The 19,543-nt window shown below is 35.7% G+C and overlaps 1 long non-coding RNA gene across 1 annotated transcript; it reads left to right on the top strand.

Moving 5' to 3' along the window:
* The first annotated feature begins 8,480 nt into the window (after positions 1-8,480).
* LOC113352927 lies at positions 8,481-12,298 on the top strand. The gene is made up of 4 exons (XR_003360989.1): positions 8,481-9,017; positions 9,931-10,077; positions 10,361-10,490; positions 11,556-12,298. It is a non-coding gene; the product is annotated as an uncharacterized LOC113352927 (long non-coding RNA).
* The last annotated feature ends 7,245 nt before the right edge of the window (positions 12,299-19,543 follow it).

Raw genomic sequence — 19,543 nt, forward strand, 5'->3', positions numbered from 1 at the left:
TAATAGACGATGTTTTGTGCCTAGGGAAGAACTTATTAAAAAATGCAGATGTAAGTTGTTCATATGTCTCAATTGACTCGGAGTCCAAACTATACAGCCACGACTTGGCCTTATCTTTCAGGGAAAATGGGAATAACCTAAGTTTCAAAGCATTATCATCTAAGCCTCTAATTCTTAGAGTACTACAAATTTCCTCAAAATCCTTAACATGGTAATAAGGGTTTTCATTTTCTTTCCCTAAAAAGATTGGGAGCATCTGTAAGGTCCCAGGTTTCAGTTCATAGGGTGCCTCCGTTTCAGCTAACTTAATACACGAAGGACGGGTAGTCCTAGTTGTATTCAACAAAGCTTTCAAAGTTTCCATTTCTGGCGCTATCGGAGCAACAAGGATTCTCTCCTCAGTCAAAGAACGTTCAAAAACAGACTCTTCAAAAGCCGGACTTTCTAGATTAAGGTAATCGAGACGCTTCAAACTACTAGGTTTCTCTTTAACAAATCTACCTAGTGCGTCTCTTTTACGTTCAGGCATACAATAGAGTTTTCTAAATTGGAAGGGTAAGCAAACATAGATCAAGTCCGACTCAACCAAATCAAACCTATTGATTTCTAGCAAACAAAAAGCATGATGGCTTCACTTAGATTGTTTCTAGACCAGCTTTTAATCCTTCGAACGGGAATTCGTTACAATTTAAGCAAACCCCTCTGGAATCAATCCTAGTTAATGTAAGTTGAATAGAGGCGAGGGAAGCTCGGTGGAGCTTTGATACCCAAGGCCTCACCGGTATTACAAGGCGGCGCATTCAACTTACAGAAACCGTCAAGAACTTCGAAGTATGCTTAAAAGAGTAACCAATATTTTTAGAATGACTTTCCTGTTAAGCTCGTTACCCTATTGGTCTCGTTCTAGTCAAAATTTTAGGCTTAGGTTCTCGTAGGTTACGTGTTCCTAAAGCGGGCAAGAAGAGAACGGTGATGAAATCCGAACCCTTATCTTGTATGGTCAGGACTTGCCCTTTACTAGAAAAATAAATGTCCGTATTCAGTCCTCAACATATATGCATACGAAGGAGTCCAATAACTCGCTGACAGGGGATTCGCAAGTGTTTAAAATCTTACCTCCCGTTCCAGACGGGGGATGAATCGGTTGTAGTCGACTCGGGCCACTGACTCCGATGTCTAGTGTACGAACCCAAGGTGCAGAGACAATATCGTAATTGTCCTCCTTCTCTGCAAACAGTTTATATTTAAAGTACCCTTCCGTAGGGTAATAAAAAAAAAATAATATTGTCCCAAAGTCCAAAAGTCTAAAAGTCCAAAAAAATAAAGAAAAATTACAAAAATAATAAACCCTAATACAGTTTTTTTATTTAAATAAAATAAACAAACCCTAAACTAAAATTGTCTAAAATAAAATTGTCTTCTTTTCTGTTCTTTTTGCTTTAATCTTTAGCTCCAAGTCTTTATGAAATCACCAAACTCCTTGGCTCAATTTTCTTTATGATCCAGAACCTGTAGACACAAGATAAATACCCAAAAACATAAAAAAGGACAAAAATAATAAAAATAAAATAAAATAAATCTAAAACTCTAAAAACAAGTCCGTGTCGGCGGCGCCAAAAATTGATGTGATTTGTAGATAGTGGTAAAAGTGGTTCGATTCTCAGACTTGTGAAGAATATTAATTAGACTTAAATTATAATATTAAAATAGAAAACTCACTAAAAATTATAGCAAACTCAATCAAAGATGATATCAATAATAAAAGAAACACTGAGGCTAAGATTCCACTATTTTCCAAGTTCAAAGTGATTAAACCAATACTTATATTTATGCAATTTTCTTGTTTAATTTTTTTCTAAAATATTGAAACAAGTAGATTTTCAAAAGTAATAATTGTAAATACCAAGTATGAAGCATCAAGCATACTCCATCAAAATAGATCACAATCACTCAAATAAAAATCATATTCAATAATAGTCAAGGCAAATAATCATATAATTATTGCAAATAAAAAAATAAAATAGAATATACCACTTTTTGTTGGAAAAATAGCTTCCTCTATCGCCTCAGCAATGGGGTTTAGCCCCTCATATTAATCATGATCTCAAAATGTGTGTTTGTTGCTCAAAAGACGATTAAAAGAGTGAAAAGTAATAACACAGATTGTTTGCAACAATGTATTGGTGTTGCAAAACAGCTGTTACAATGGAACTGTTACAGAAAAACTGTTGCTTTGTCGCTGATTTTAAGATCCTAAAATAAGACTTCCCTGAACAGCTTAATGTTCTTCAGCTGTTAAACAACGACACTGTTCTGCGACTGTTTACCGAGCGTCAATGTTCTTCGCGTTCTTCTTCTTCAGCAGCAGAAACAGAGTTTGGTAAAGCTCTGATTTCTTCTTCTCTGGCTCTCCTTAGGTTCCCAAGCTCTCGACACCTCTTCTATATGACCCAAGACATCTATTTATATCAAAAATACCGATTAAATCTCTCCTAAATCTTCCAAAATCTCTTTCATTCTCTTCACAACCAAGTTGCGGCAATTTCTTGTTTTAGGATTTCTACGCGTTTCTGAGCTTTCATTTTTATTCTAAACTCTTCCTTATATAGATACAAATCTTTGGGAAGGTTTACAGCGTTTTAATCTCTCTAAAATTCACTAAAACAGGTCACACACGTGACTTTCCATATTTTCTGTTGTGAGAAAAATCCGTCGATTGAGCCCAGTCTAATCGATTTAAACACCCATATCAGATTCCTAGACCCATAAGGAGTCTATCATATGAAAATCAGAGGTTTAATCGACCTCAAACTCCTCCAAATCACGATTGCCAAAACTGTTCTTTAACTGCACTTTTTTCCCGCCAAAATCCTGGTTTTTGAATGTTGAAGATGGTTGCCCCTTATCCAGAGTAGGGGTGCGATTAGCAACTGCCTGGAAATGGGATGCCCCTTAGTAATTAAGTTACCCCTTATCCAAAGTGAGAGTCCGAATAGCAAATGTCCTCCGGGTGCTTTCCGACAACTTTTCGAGCCAATTTTTTTCAAAAATGTTTATTAGCCAAAAATACCTACAAATAAATAAAACACCATAATAAGTACAAAAATGAGCCCTAACAATATATAGAATCGAGACAAATCGGACACAAAAATGTGTCTATCACATATACAACGGTTTCATTATTGGTGTTATCAATATGAGAATCTACGATGTGGTCAGGCCACATACTTGAAGTATGTGGCCCCTCTTTAAATGCTGACATGTCATATAAAGTAGGAGAAATTCTGAAAACCAATTTTATTACATAACTGTTTATTTTTTTTAACTTCCTACTTTTTCTCAAAAAGTAGAGCGGTGGAGGGGATTTGGAGGGGCTAGGTACTTTAATTAGATATGTGTCAAAAAATAAAGAGGGGCCACATACAAAATGTATGTGGCTTGACCACATCTTAGCCGGGGAAATCAAAACTTGAATCATCATATAGACAACGATCCTCTATTGGTTTCATAAGTTCAGCAATCATTCTATAAGTTTGAGCACAACTTTCAGCAGTTGCAATCGCAAATAATTCAGTTTGTTTGGTAAATTCTTCCAGGATACGAGAGACAGAGATAGTTCGTCGTACAATCGATTAATCTCTTTCATATGGTGACTCATATGTATGTGAATAATAATTGGAATCTGTATAATGTTTCTCATAACTTGGGTACGGTTGGTAATGATCATAACCTTCACAAGGTCCGGAATGATTATACCTATGAGAATAATTCCAATCATTACATACTCGTCTCTAACATGTTCCTCACAATAAGAATGTGCATATGCATACTCTCCATGTGAACTATTAGATGACTCATCTTTCTCGGCTATGTTGGTAAGATTCCAAAAAGCTATAAAAGAAGTCAACTCACTGGAAACCATAATATAAAGTAAAATTTACTCAATAACTCACCTTGCAAAAGCTTTGTGAGAATATCAAGTACTTACTTTTGAGCCCGTTATCAATTCCAATCACCGCACTTCAGACTAAGGTACCTACAAAGAATCAAACACACAGCGTAAAAATGAACTAAAGAAAATCTAATAAATAAAATAAAATAAATAAACTATATACAAAAAGAAAATAAATAAAAAGGGGTTGGTGCCATCTTGTTGCTCGGCTACCAACTAAACCCTCTTCTGTTAATAATTAGAAAATAAATAAAAATTTACCATTAAAAAAAGTAATAATAATAAAAAAATTAAAAAATAAAAATAACTATGTACAAGAAAATTTGATAACAACGAGAGAGTATTTTGCAACCACTCCCCGGCAGCGGCGCCAAAAACTTGGTAGGTTGGGAAACCTACAATAAATATACTGCAAGTGCACAACGTCCAACTAGCAGACAATGGAAAGTACAGGTCGTTTCCACAAGGAGTGTGAAAATACCACTACTAACTAATACCGAAAGTTAACCAATCAAATTAAATATTTCAGAAGTTTAAGAATTGGTAAATAAGATTACAGGGATAGACAAACAAAATAATTAAAGATGTAACCAAGATGTGAGAGTCGGTAACCGGAGTTTTATTATATCCACTACTATTTCTATTAAATTACTGAAACAAAACATAATTATGAATATGTGTTTATCTTTCGTTCTATTGACATCACTTATTATAAGGATAGTATCGCAAATATCACCGGGATACTAAAAGCATAGCACATCAAAAGATTAAACCCAAGCATGCACTATCAAATTGTATTAGCGAGAAAATCATACGAAACAAAAATATTGATTCACAAATTGTATCTGGCTCTTCAAAGTAAAACACATCAAAGCATGGACTATCAAATAACGAGACCAAAACTATTTGTAAAACTTCCAATTATGCACAAAGGTTTATAAAACCAGTAACGCAAAAACTCATATTTCAATTAATCGATAGATAATAACAAAAATTAATCAATTCAAATCATAATAGTTTATTGCTTCGTGATTCAATTTAATAGAAAATGGCTTAATAATACCCATGTAGTTTCAACTATAAAAACCCTAATTACAAAATAATTAGCAAGACATGGCTTTCTCAAAAGCCATAAACAAATCGAGCGAATCCGAAGAAAACCAAGACGGAGATGGGAGAAATTAAACTTCACAGTGCAAACCCTATTTCTATTCTCCAAATTGCGGCTCCTCTAGCCTGTATCCGCGGCCTCCTCTTGTTCACTGTCTGTTTTTCTCCTTTATTCATGTTGCGAGAGTCTAAAAATAGACTTATCCAAACTGATTAATTTTTCTCCTCTAGCTTGTACTATCAAATAACACCACCAGCTCGACCTTAAGACCAAAACAAACCAGCACCCATTCTTCGTCTCCGTTGCAGAACATCATCATTACCAGCATTTTTTCCAACCATCGACGACAACCATCACCTTTCTTGGCCAAAACTCAACTTTGAGAACTTCCCAGACATGCCATAATCACCACATTTCGATGAAGACCAACTTCCCAGTAAAAACCAGCCATACCCATACCCAAGCTAAATGAAGTCCTCTTTCTCATGCACAACTCCATCTCCTAGGCTGGCCACAAAACCCAGTTCTTCATCTCTCGAAAACAAACACCGGCATATGATTACTCTATAGGAAAACTTGTAACGACAGTGTGGGACAATATAATTCCCCCACCTATAAGTTCTATTGTAATAGCAGACTACGGGCATAACATTCCCGTGAGTAATCTTAATAAAATGCATGCTTCAAACGTAAATAGGATGGGGTTTTAATAATGTAGTTTTTTACGGGGTCAATATAGGTAAAATATATTTTTAAGTGACCAATATCCTACCATCATGGAAGGATAGCATGGTTATAGATCTAGAGTTGTACAGTCATAAACTTGGGAAGACCATCTACTAATAGCGCTAGATTTATTCACGGGGATTAGATTTTGTGTCCGTGTTACGTACCGAGCGGACCCGAAAACCATCTACCATCATTCTTTTTACTTTTCGGAGGGGATCCGTGAACAAAAGGGTTTGACAAAGAAAAATGACAAATCATCTCGGTCGTCGTTTATTTTATATCCAAGGGGGCATGTTACTGATGATGTGTCACCTTTATTGGCTCATATATCCTAATATATAGCTACACGGCTCAAGCTCTAGCCGAGCCAGTTTTCTAATCGAAGAAAATCCAATAGAACTTTTCAAATCGTATCCCCAGAATCAGATTTTCTCGGACACAGAAATCCCTTAATTTTTTAACAAGTCGCATCAACCATCTCAAGTACGTTGGCAGTTTACCTTTTTTTTCTTGGATATAAAAATCTGGTCTTTTTTTCTGATCATTGGTATAAAATTTTGCTTAAGCAGCAGCCTGAGATTGTTGGAAAGCGATTAACTACAGGCAAGATGGATCCAAATTATCAAGATCTTCTTGGATCCTAAGGAAAGGAACAACACTTAATACAAGTTAGAGACTTTCTCCGGAGTATACAGAAAAGATGCTGTCTTTGAGTACCCCACTACAGATGCTTAAATTTCTCATTCCTTATAGAAAAGATGGATCCATCGCTTATGTAGTTGAGATATCTTTTGCAATATGGATGTCAACGATAACATTAGCACTAACTAGCCACCATTTTTCTTACTATTAAGGAAGGCTTTTAGTAATATTTACAATTAATGACATCGTTTGAGTTTTGACATGTAGATTTCTCCAGCATTACCTTTGACGAAAACTAAGATGACATGATACGAACTAGATCATGAAGGAGCTAAATATATAGCTAAACTATGTATATGTGGAAACTAAATATTGATCTACAGTACTTGTAAATCCTCATACATACCGTATAAATGATCCTTCAATGACCCCAGCTGCATGAACTCATAAACATGGATTTGTATTTTCTTTAGCGTGCTGCATGAACTCATGAACAAGGATTTGTTTTTTCTTTAGCGTGAATTTGCTTAATCGTGAATGTTTTATAAGTCCCTGCCAACAGTTCCACCATTAGGCAGTCTGACTTAATAAGGTCTAAAGTTCTTACAGAGACCGGGATGAGCAAGAAATGGCATGACAACATACCAAACAACACAATAACAAAAAAATATGCCGCAGGATCTATTGTCTCATAAAACTTTAACATCAAGTTCTGAAACTACTAAGAAAAAAGTAAAAATTACACCGGCTAGGGTATTTCAAACATCATATCTAACTCTAAATATTAGTAAAAGAAACAAGAAATAAGTAGGCAATTCCATCATCCAAAAGTGAAGATCCCTTTCCTTTCCTGCATCGACAAATCTCAAAATGCCTGCACCTCTGCATAAGCACAACTAATTAGCAAAGCTACTCAAAAAATAATTAAGGTAATCAAAGAAAGTGAGAGAGATAGAAAGCGAGGTCAGAGTTTGAACCTTGATTGCCTGGGACATCAGCAATTTGCAAACCTGACACTATTGCATTAGCAACACCGAATACTTTTTCTCGGAAATATATAGACACCACTTTACAGACCCCTCATTCAACCAAATGTATACACATCATCATGGCATCGTGTCGTCTTCGCCGCTATGCATTGACCTGCACACAGATGGAACTTAGAAGTAACCCAAAATTGTTGATCGAACCCGTATAGTGAAACCATTCCGTCGATCATACTCTATATAATACTCTTTTGCATCTTTGTAACTTTTGAATTTCATTCCTTCATGTGGTGTTGTTATACTGTTATTACCCTTACTTGGAGTGCTGAAATTGTTGTTAGCATTCTCTTTTTCTTCCGATTTTTTTGTTTGTAACTTCATTAGCATCTGTCATATCCTGATCGGAATCCTCATTTAAATATCGGGGTGTCCATCCATTTTTCTTGAAATTATATATAATCACACCAAAACAAAAAGTATAAGTACTGAGATTATTGTTCAATAATGTCTGGATTGTGCTGGTTTTTCACGAAAGGGATCATGTTATAGAAGAAAAGATAAAATATACTTGATTAGGCGCATGAGTTATCATAGAAATTATTCATGAATGAGATTTTTTTTTTTTTAAGCAAACAGAAATGAATGAGATATTGAACTGATACACTAATACGTAATATAGCTAAAAGGGAATATCACGTACCTTTCGATTTTGATAACAATTACTGGATTTGTACGATGAACTAGTTTACGAAAGAAGAAATCTATATAAGAATTCTATTAAGAAAACGATTAGGGTTTCGTTTTGTTTTTCTTTTTTTAGTCTCTCCTTAAGTTAAATATATATGGCTCGGCTAGAGTTTGAGCCGTGTAGCTACATTAGGTGACACATCATCAGTAACATGCACCCTTGGATATAAAATAAACGACGACCGAGATGATTTGTCATTTTCCTTTTGTTCACGGATCCCAAACGTTTACTTTTAATCATATTTTTTTAATTTGGTCTCATTTGGTGTCGCAGGGTGTCGTTCCGTCCCATCTTGCAGGGCTTTTAAATTGCAGTGGCTCGGCGCCCTGTCCCAATACATTAAACTATCTCTAAAAAAAGATTTAGATTCAGAAACCACAGAACTTCATCCCGGTTCCTGTTGATAGCACCATTCTTTTTTGTTGTGGCCGCAAGTGAGAAGTATCAAGATCAAGTTAACAAAAAATACATAATTTTGATAAAATAATAATTTTTTCGATCACAAAGGAAACAAATCAAAGGAATTTCTAGATCACAAAGGAAACAAAGGAAACGGGTTGGAAAGGGGTGTTTGGAACAGGTTTTTGCTATTTTCCCCAAGTTGATCGGGATTGTCTTAAACTTGATATTCTATGAAATTCGACAGTAGACCAAACCCCATTTCTGAACATGAATTTAGCCTAACTCCAGTTCTCAGAATGAAAATTTAATCAATAATTTTCTCATTCAATCTGCAACAAATAGGACTGCCGATGGAAATGAGGAATCTCTCATTAATGAAATTGTCGATGGCAATGAGAGGAGAGATAGAGATGGCGAAGGAATAGATGAAAGCACCAGCTCTCAGAGGTTTTCTTCTATATATTTCTTTGTTTTTGATTACACATTTTGACCTAATATAGTTGTATCTTCTGATTTCTTTCATTAATTGTGCTGGATTTGATTTTCTGCCCTAAATGTTAAGTAGGACGCACTTTTTTGACTTTAGATTTGTATAATTGTTTATGATTTTGTGAGAAATTTGTATCATTATCAAATTAGGTCCTAATTCCTGTTTATCAAAATTTTGAATCCACTAAGCCCTATCATATAATGTTTAGATATTTGGCATCAAACCATTCTTAGTCCTTTGATGAATTTCTTGGTCGGTGAAGCTAAGCAATTTTATAATGTTTAGATATTTGGCATCAAACCGTTCTTTGTCCGTGAAGCTAAGCAATTTTAACATGTGAAGTGGAAACTAAGGAGTACTTATATTGCATAAAAAGTGTTTCGAAAATTCAATGAATTCAGAGTTTAGTGGATACTGTAATGCCATGTAACTGGGATGTATGTCGCTAATATCTTTTAAACCGCCACCCTTTTCATTAACAATGATATCTCTTTTCCCATCTGACTCTGAGTCATCAACTAATAGACCAGCAATTTCAGATGCAGTTGGCAAATCGTATTGCCTTTGCATCTCTACCACAGGTACCAATAAGACGCAGATCAACTTTACTCGGTTCATTGTCCCTGTACCTGTCCCTCCACATTCTGAATTTTTGGCACAACCAATTGTGCCTGTCCAACATTTCCATCAATCCCGCTATTATAGTGTCATCCAATGAGCTAGCTGTCTCATCTTGGTATTCGTCAACTCCATTCATTTCACTGTCTGCATTAGTATCATTGTTTGCATCAGCATCTGCCCTTTTTTTTGCTTCTGTTTTCTTATTGTTCTTTGACAAAGCATTCTTTCTATTTTGTATTTGATTTTCAGTGTTTATCATGTAAAGTTGACACAAAGCAGGAAGCTACCGTCATTCGGCAACAAAGAACCAATGAAATGATGATTTTGGCCACACATTCTAAAAACCCATGGTGTTGTACCGTCGTCCTGAGTTTTTTTCACTTTGGCCCATTTGAGGTAAATGCAAACACGGAATTATAGGCTCTTATGTTAATTTTGAACTTCGCTGCCCTGGTACCACCACATGTATATTGCAATAGATTTTCTAAGAATTCTGGCGCTTTGCACAGCAATGGCAATTTCACAGTACCTTTCAAACTTCAAATTCCAAATTCTGGTAGCTTATTCTTCTGTTTTTTGTTGCATCTTTTCAAAATCTAAACGTAACTCCATTTATGAAAATGAAAATTCAAGATCAGTAATTTACTTATTCAATTGTTAATATCTGAAATTGTCGTAGGGATCTGAACAAAGAGCTTGTGGTTCACAAAGATGAAATCAAGAATCTCTCATTAATGGATTAACGTAATTGTTGCTCGGAATGGGGAATCTCTTAATCAAGAATTCGATACCCTCTTTAGTATAATCAGGTAGCTATTGGAATATTGCGATTGACTTTAGATTTCTATAATTGTTTTGGATGTTGTTAGAAATTTGTAGGATTAGTATAAATTGTTTCAGATGTTTAAGCTAAATTTGAAGTCAAAATACATCTTTATATAATCTGATCCTTTTACTATTTAAACTGTAATCTGATTTGGTTATCATCTATATGTGATATTTTCTCTAGGTTAGTATTGGATCTGTTGGTTATTTTCATATTTGGATTTAAAAGTGTCAATGTACACATGGTATCTTGCTCTTTGCAAGGAAAAAATTACTATAAAATATTAAACTTAGGTTAGGTAATCCATCTCCTGGCAATGCTGGCAAGAAATTGGAAACCTCGAGTGCAGCACTAATAGCTCATAAAGCTGATACCAATAATTTTACATGTAGTCTAGGTAATTTTACTGGATCACATGTGCCTGGTGCGTACCTTTTCTTTTTCTGGAATTCCGTGATCGCCTTAGTAATTTTTTCCTGCGTGTTCTGCATCTCTGGATTGTATGTGCTTTCTGTATAGCTTTCTTTCTTGCAGCATGCATTGCTATTTTTTTGGCAGTATCTGATTCAGGTCAAAGACACAATATTCAGTAATAAGAATACAATAAATATAATAATTAATCATTCAATATCATTCAGTAAGTATAAGAGTTGGATTTGGAATACACACCATGTCTGTTTTTCTTCCTAGTGATGGCTGCTGATGTATTTGTTTTATGATAATACATTCCCCAACAGGTCTAATTGATCTTCTTAATTTCTGGTAAAACATTTTTTTTTGCAATAAAACAGCAAGCTTAGCCTTTCCGGCATTCCTTTTCACATCTGTTGTAATACATTGAACATATTAGTGATAGATGAATAGAATATATGTGTCTAGATATATATAACTGCAAACCTTTCTCAGCAACGTTTGCTATATTGATAGCAGCATCAATAGCAGATTGGCTTGTATCCCTTTTTTTTGGTTTCTTATAGGTTCTTCTCATAGGTTTAAGAATTGTTGCATAACCTTAATTGATTTCTTTTTTTTTTCCTGTCAATTTCAGCACCGTGACGAAGTCTTTTAGTTCTCAACTGCAAAATCGAAAGCCTTAGCGCCCTAGCGAGCCTGGTGTCTTGCTTCTTCAAGCCTGATATTTTCCTGCAGTTGAAAAGTATGGCCGGAGGAAAACTAACTGGTATTTAGGTTTTTTTTTCTGCGGTATTCTATGTGGAAGAAGAACCATGGTATTTAAGAAAACGAACAAATGTATTTAGGTTTATTATCTAGGTTTAGTAAAATCAACAAATCAAAACGTCTATCTCCTCTCTCTCCACTCTCCAGAAACCGCAAAAAAAAAGAGAAAAAAAAAACTCCCATCTTCTTCGTTTTTTATCTTGATCTGCATGGATTTGATTTGATTTTTCCGATCTTCTAGGCAGATCAAGGTTAGTCTCTCTAGTTTGTATAGATTCTAATAAAATTGTTGTTCCAACAATTTTCTAAGGTTTTTTATTTTATTTATTTCTGATCAATCAGATGGCTTATGTATGCTATCTTGATTTCTTATTATATGTTTGTATAACAATTTCATATAGCCTTCATGGCAGTTCAATCGATTATTACAATCGTTTCAAATACATCTTCGAGGACGATTCACATTGGCTTGACGTTGATTTACACAGCGCATATTACTCTTATGTTATAGGAACATCAAATCTTAAAGAAGAAGATAAATTTGTTCCCAATGAAGAACAACAATTCAAATGGTGGAATCAGAAGCTTCACACCATCCCTCGAATAGCATCGATTTCCTCGACGAACTACATGAATTTAGTATTTTTGTTGTATTTCAGAATACATAGATTTTGTATTTGTCCATGTATTTCAACTAAGATGTATTTGATACTTGTAAGAATCCTTATGAATATATGAAACTGTGAGCATTTGCTCCTGTTCCTTAAAAGAAAAAAAGTAAAATCAACAAATGTATTGTCTACTTAACCGACTTAAAAAACATCCAGTTAAGTATTGGGTGTAAACCAAGTGTAACCACTAATTTACATGTAGTTTGAATCGTAAGTGGTGTATACCCACGTCTGTGCTAACAGTGTGAATAACGTCCAGTTAAATATCAATAACGTACGGTTAAATACCGGGTGTAAACTGAGTGTTATTGGAATTTTAATGTGTTGCCCTATAGAGTATTGCCAAGTGTCCTCTCCAGGTTTACTAATGCCCAAAGCTTTATCTAATTTAATTTGAGGGGGGTGTCACACTTACCGTGCGACGTGGGAGCTCGTATGACTTAGTGTTTTAAAGGAGGGGAGATTTCAGAATTCTAGTATTCTACTTGGTGCCATTTTCTTTTTTTTTAGAATCCTATTATTGGGACTTAGAAAGTCTCGGTCTTTTGACCATTTTGGGGGCTTAAATGCTTTGGGGAGGTAAAAAATGGTTAGGGGGACTCAAGATATATCAAAAATCAAAAACACCCTTACCTAAATTTCACTATTCATTAAAAAAAATAAAAATAAAAATCCTAAATCTATAATCTTCTTCTTCTACTTCTCCTCTCATTTACAAATCATGATGATCATGATTTCATCATGATGAAGATCATTAAAAAACAAACTAAATCTAATATTTTCTCCCCATCCTTCTCTTCTCATTCATAAATTGTGATAAAAGATGATGATCATAGTTTCATCACGATGAGAGCGATGATCATAAAGAAAACCCAAAACTATTATCATAAATTCATAGATATAAAGATGGTGATCATCATAAAAAGAACAAATTAAGAAAACCCACAATTTATTTTTGCTTTTAAATAGTTAAAAAATATGATTCCCTGAATTTCGGGTAAAAAATAATAATTCTGAAGGTGTTTTCGGATGGGAATCTAAGAACTACCATCCGAAAGTACATTTTACGGCTTGGTTATCCCAACCGAAATTAGTTTTCTGATTTTCTACATGGTGATCTTGATGAGGAAGTATATATGCGACTTCCTCCTAGATATTCGACTAATTCTCCTGGTAAAGTATGTCGACTACATAAATCTTTGTATGGTCTTCGTCAAGCTCCTCGTAATTGGTTTGCTAAGCTTGCAGCTGCTCTTAAGGAATTTGGGTTTGTACAGTCTTATGCTGATTATTCTTTATTTACACTACGACGAGGTGAGAATTCTATTAACGTGCTTGTCTATGTGGATGGTTTAATTATTGCTGGGAACAGTTCATTACTGCTTTTAAAGCATATTTAAGCCGTTGTTTTCATATGAAGAATTTGGGTAATCTCAAGTATTTTCTTGGTATTGAAATGTATCGAGGAGCTGATGGACTATTTTTATCTCAACGAAAATACACATTGGACATTTTGTCTGAGACTGGACTTCTGGGAGCCAAACCAGCTACTTCACCCATTGATCAACATCATCGTTTGGCTCTTGACGATGAACCTCTGTATTCTGATTCATCCTAGTATCGTCGTCTTATTGGACGTTTGATTTATTTGACCATTACGCGTCCCGAATTGTGTTACTCGGTGCATGTATTGGCTCAATTTATGCAGTGTCCTCGGGTGTCTCATTGGGAAGCTGCTCTCCGAGTTCTTCGTTATCTGAAGGGCCATCCTGGTCAAGGTATTGTTTTACGCAAGGATAGTGCTCTTCAACTTACAACTTATTGTGTCTCTGATTGGGCCTCCTGCCCTCTTAGTCGTCGTTCACTTACTGGTTACTTTATTTTTCTGGGAGGCTCACCTATATCTTGGAAGACAAAGAAGAAACATACCGTATCTCGTTCTTCTGCTGAGGCCGAGTACCGTTCCATGACTCATACTTGTAGTGAGCTCACATGGCTAAAGGAATTATTGAAATCTCTAGGTGTGACTCACTCTCAGCCTATGCGCCTTTACTGTGATAGTCAATCTGCTCTTCATATTGCTGGTAATCCTGTTTTTCATGAACGCACCAAACATATTGAGATTGACTGTCATTACGTGCGCGATAAAATTCAGTCCGGTGCTATTGTTACTTCTCATGTTCGGACAACTGCTCAGCTTGCAGATATCTTCACTAAAGCTCTTGGACGCCCTCAGTTTGAGCTGCTTCTTCGCAAGTTGTGCATTCGTGATCTCCATGCTCCAACTTGAGGGGGAGTATTAGGAGATATGTATTTATTGTGTATATTGTAAATATGGTGATGTATTTTGCTAGTTAGGAAAGATATTATTTGGTGTTAATGCTCACAAAATATGTTTGGGGTTTTCTCCTACTTAGAGCTTTTCCAATGGCATGTATGTGGAGATAAATGTCGAAATCCACATAGGATGCACATCCATTTTTTCTAAAATCATTCTCCAACCCGGATGTCATAAATCAATGTATGCAATACTTTAGGTAGAAAATGTCAAGGGGAATGTCTAGTTTCCCACATTCCTCTTGACATTGTCTACCATCCTAGTCAGCTTTTTTTAATTATAAATATATTTTATTTACTAAAACACAATACATAATCATTTTTAGATCTAATAAAATCTTAAAATTATTAAACATAAAATTTACATTTAATAAGAAAATGATCACAAACAACACCATTGGAGATGAATAACTTTTTTCACCTAAATTTAAGAAAAATTGGAATAAAGATGTCTTGTTTGTGTTGCGACATAGGAAATACATACAACAACCATTGGAGAAGCTCTTAGTCTTAGAGAAACCATTTTGTAATCTCAATCTTTTGATAATAACAAAACTTCAATTATCTACCTTGTCGTTTCAGGAAGTTATGATGGGCATCTTCTTTGGTTGGCCTTGTTTTCTCCTAGCAACTTTTAACTTTCAAAGACTCATAGTTGGTTTGTGCAACTGGTAATGTTTATTCCGGGGATTTACATTTCCAATCATTTCTGACGAGTACATTATTAAAAGGGGCGTTTTTAGGGGCCACTCAAAAGGATTTAGGGGCCAACAATAAAACAAAAAAGGTCACCCAAAGGGAAAATGTAGCCAGCCCTTATCTCGCGTAATTCGTAATGGCGAAATTACCCTTATATATTCGGAGGATATGATAACATTGTTACCCTCCGAATGCAATCGGAGGCCAAAATATTTGCCAGACGTCCGATTATACGAGATGCAGTATTTCTTGGTTCGTGTTTTGGATTCAGCGTTAATCGGGAGTTAATATATTACAAAACCTACCGATTATAAGTTGCCGCAAATTCAAATTTTGAAAGCTACCATAATCGGTAGATATGCTAAATCCAATACCTACCGATTATTGGTTTCTCCACATTCAACTTTCGTCAAATTAGCCGTTGGAGTTTTTGAGAAAAACAAAAAGAGCCGTTGGACCCAAAACCTATATAAAGAAACTCATATCTATCACCCCAATTGCACCAAACTCTTTCCTCTCTTCAGTTTTAATTTTCATAACAAAAAACATGGATATTGCTTTTGCCGAAGAAGAAGATTGTGCTATTTATAGAGCGTGGGTTATGGTAACTACTCATGATCGTGTTCACAAGCTCCACAAATCGGAATCCGAAGAGCAGATATGGAACCGTATCTTAATGGTATTTGAGGCCTTAGATGGTAATCGAATTCGAAGATCATCCAATGACATTAAGATGAGAAAGAATGCGCTAGATAAGGAGATTGACAAACTTGAAGATGAGGAACGGTTTGTTAGGAACGCTTTTCCTTGGTGGACGTATGAAAAACGATTAAGTATCTCTGTAACTCCAATTCACATTAACAAAAGTTAGTACTAACTTGTTACTCATTCGTAATTTCAGAGAAATCTTGCGGATCGCCGGTATGTGGACCTCTACGGGAAACGATTTGAACATGAAGGATGCTACAAAATCAAGAGGGACAATTTCTATGGTCACTGGAAGTTATGATCTGTTTTAATACTTTTATGGTCAATTAGGAGTATGGATTTAGGTGCTTTTGACGAAATTGTAAGGTTAAGGCCGTTTGAACTTTATGTAATGGATGTAATCGGAGTATTATTAATATAAAAACTATCCGATTATACGAAATCGGTAGATTATTTTGTTAAACAACCTACTGATTGTAATATTCGGTTATTTTATGAGTCAACTTTCTTTCCGATTATGGTGTTGTTTGGTTCCAGGAAACAGTTTTTTTTGAACTTGTAATATTCGGAGGATAATGTTTTTGTAAAGTTCCGAATGTACGATGGCCCAAAAATCAGAATTTGGAAAAACTTATACTTTTTCAAATTTCGTCTTTGAAATAATCGGACGTTAAATTGGTTACCAAAACTTCCGAATATGGGATGTCTAACCTTCAATATGGGCCCTTGGAACCACCTGGAGCCATGGCGTGGTTTGTTTTGAACTTGTGATATTCGGAGGATAGGTTTTTTATAAAGTTCCGAATGTACGATGGCCCAAAAATCAGAATTTGGAAAAACTTATACTTTTCAAATTTTGTCTTTGAAATAATCGGACGTTAAATTAGTTACCAAAACTTCCGAATATGGGATGTCTAACCTTCAATATGGGCCCTTGGAACCACCTGGAGCCATGGCGTGGTTTGTTTTGAACTTGTGATATTCGGAGGATAGCTTTTTTATATATGTTCCGAATGTACGATGGCCCAAAAATCAGAATTTGGAAAAACTTATACTTTTCAAATTTTGTCTTTGAAATAATCGGAAGTTAAATTAGTTACCAAAACTTCCGAATATGGGATGTCTAACCTTCAATATGGGCCCTTGGAACCACCTGGAGCCGTGGCATGGTTTGTTTTGAACTTGTATATTCGGATATGGTTTTTTGTAAAGTTCCGAATGTACGATGGCCCAAAAATCAGAATTTGGAAAAACTTATACTTTTCAAATTTTGTCTTTGAAATAATCGGACGTTAAATTAGTTACCAAAACTTCCGAATATGGGATGTCTAACCTTCAATATTGGCCCTTGGAATCACCTGGAGCCATGACGTGGTTTGTTTTGAACTTGTGATATTCGGAGGATAAGTTTTTTATAAAGTTCTGAATGTACGATGGCCCAAAAATCAGAATTTGGAAAAACTTATACTTTTCAAATTTTGTCTTTGAAATAATTGGAAGTTAAATTAGTTACCAAAACTTCCGAATATACCACACAAATCATTGTCATTTGAACTTGTCTAACTTAGTTACCCAAACAAATTTCCGAATGTACAACAAAAATCATTGTCATTTATCTGCTCTTCTTTACTTTACGACCGTGACTACCTCCCAGTCCTGCACGACCACGGGTTTGAGCACCTTCAGTTTGAGCACCTTCAGTTTGAGCACCTTCAGTTGGAGCAGCTTCAGCGCTCGATGAAGCTCGAGTTCTTTTACCCGTCTTTGATACTGCCACCTTGGGATGATGCGTCTTCGTGACTTTCTCCCCAAACTGGGCAGCATAATCTTAGTTATCCATATTATCAACTAGATATCTAGCCTCTTTGATCTTCTCAGCTGGCATGGGATCTCCGCTCTTCAAGCATGCAGTTAACATTTTGGAAACACGCTTGAACCTATTCACCTGTTTTTTATACGTAATGACATAACATCAAACGGTAATTACCTAAGATTTATAGGAATAATATAAAATGAACAAAAATATAAGAACACGCACCAGTCTATCATAACCAGCTGGTTTGTCTTTGATGATACAATTATAACTTGAACCCGCCGCAGTAGTGTTGGATTTGATTTCACGGATAACCAAAGGATGTGATACCTTGTTATACCAACTCATATAGTCTGGAGAATTTTCATCACCTCGGATGGTTCGTCTACCAGTGTCGATAATGAAGTCATTCCTCTTATCCCAGTTATCAAGAACAGTAGGTGGGCCTGTGTGAACAATCGTGAGATTGTCACCACTAGAAGAACACAACTCCAACTCCAATTTGTAGTAATCCCCCATTTTCTCCAGAGGTTGATGTTGTATATACCCGTGTTGTCGCATCACCCTAGAGGGGTTATACATCACATATCCTGTGGGGTGCCACAATGGTCCAAAATAAAGGGACAAGTCCGACCGAACATTTATATGCCCACTGACTCGATCTTCCTTGTATGGATCAAAGCATACGTCTGAGGCCTTCAATTGGTCCAAAAATCTCCCTCATGCGAATCAACTGCTGCTCCTTTGTCCTAGAACGGTTGTCTTCAAATATATACTTTGTTCCTCTAGGAGTACCTTTGCACCACCCCGGGTTCTCTCCGGCCAACTTCAGGATAGGGAAGTGGTCATAGATCCATGCCTATATACATAAGAAACCAAGTTTTAGTAAATAGATTGTGTATATTCGGTAGTAATTTCCAAACATAATTTCCGATTATATATAATCGGAAACAAAACTGAGTAGCTATCCACCGAATACACAACATTCGAAAATATATATGGATCATTTCCTACCGAATATGCGTCATTTGGAGTTCAGTAACCTATAGCTTTTCTGGCCTGTATATTCGGTTCTAATATCAAAAGAATATTTCTGATTGTATATAATCGGGAAAACAATTAAGTACCTAGCCACCGAATAACCAACATTCGGAAAATAAGATGGATCAATTCCTACCGAATATGCGTCATTTGGAGTTCAGTAACCTATAGATTTTCTGGCCTGTATATTCGGTTCTAATATCAAAAGAATATTTCCGATTGTATATAATCGGAAAACAAAGTAAGTACTTAACCACCGAATAACCAACATTCGGGAAAAGAGATGGATAATTTCCTACCGAATATGCGTCATTTGGAGTTATGGATATGCATCATATGTATTGTCTACTGAATAACTATAGAGTGAGTTATAGAGTTAAATAAAAACCTGCAATAGAGCCACATTCCCCCCGGCAACTTGGGCTGGAGGTGGTGGGTCCTAGCCTCGAAGCCTTTCTCAACTCTTCCATCAAGAATGCTAGGCATGCCGTGCCCCAAGAATAGTCACCGACTTCATGGAGAGGATCCAAAAGTTGTATAAGGTTGGCGTCGATCCGGTTGCCAGAAGTATTGGGGAATATGACACAT

This window comes from Papaver somniferum, chromosome 2 (assembly GCF_003573695.1).
Source record: "Papaver somniferum cultivar HN1 chromosome 2, ASM357369v1, whole genome shotgun sequence".
NCBI classification, from domain to species: Eukaryota; Viridiplantae; Streptophyta; class Magnoliopsida; order Ranunculales; family Papaveraceae; genus Papaver; species Papaver somniferum.